Genomic DNA, 623 nt, shown 5'->3' on the forward strand with positions numbered 1-623 from the left:
CCCTAAGCAACTTGGTGAGACCCTGTCTCTAATTAAAATATCTAAAAAGGCTGAGGATGTGGCTCAGTGGTTAAGTACCTCTGGGTTCAGTCTTCCATACAATAAAAAAAAAAAAAAAGGAATTGCTCAGTAAGCTTGTTAGAGAAACACATGGTCCCTAGTTTCTGTTCCCAGAGGATCTCACGTGGGAGTTCTCAGGGAGAAGCATGAAGTTTTGCTTTTGCCCAATCCTGCTCCACCCTCACCTCCACAGGGTCTGCTGAGCAGCCAGCTCCTTGAGTCTGACTCTTCTAGTTGAGTCTGAAGGAGTTTCCAGCTGCAGACATCCATGACATTAATGCCACCACCTCACCTGGGGACTAGAGAGGGGAAGGTGCTGGTCTTAAGTAGAGGTGAAAGGCAGGTGTGGAGACAGGAAGGGGCGTGGCCTAGCAGGAAGAAAGTGTAGGATGAAGGAAGTAGGTGACACTATCAAGTGCACATCTCCAGGAGGAGAATCCAGGGTGTGGCCTTTCGTGTTTAGGGTGCTTATTGCACACTCCTAGGCAGCAGGGGGTATAGCTCAGGGGTAGAGCATTTGACTGCAGATCAAGAGGTCCCTGGTTCAAATCCAGGTGCCCCCT

At 49.4% G+C, this 623-nt stretch overlaps 1 non-coding gene across 1 annotated transcript; it reads left to right on the forward strand.

Moving 5' to 3' along the window:
- Nucleotides 1–551: 551 nt before the first annotated feature.
- Nucleotides 552–623, forward strand: Trnac-gca (transfer RNA cysteine (anticodon GCA)). The gene has a single exon. It is a non-coding gene; the product is annotated as a tRNA-Cys (tRNA).

This window comes from Urocitellus parryii, chromosome 3 (genome assembly GCF_045843805.1).
Source record: "Urocitellus parryii isolate mUroPar1 chromosome 3, mUroPar1.hap1, whole genome shotgun sequence".
In the NCBI taxonomy this organism is placed as follows: domain Eukaryota; kingdom Metazoa; phylum Chordata; class Mammalia; order Rodentia; family Sciuridae; genus Urocitellus; species Urocitellus parryii.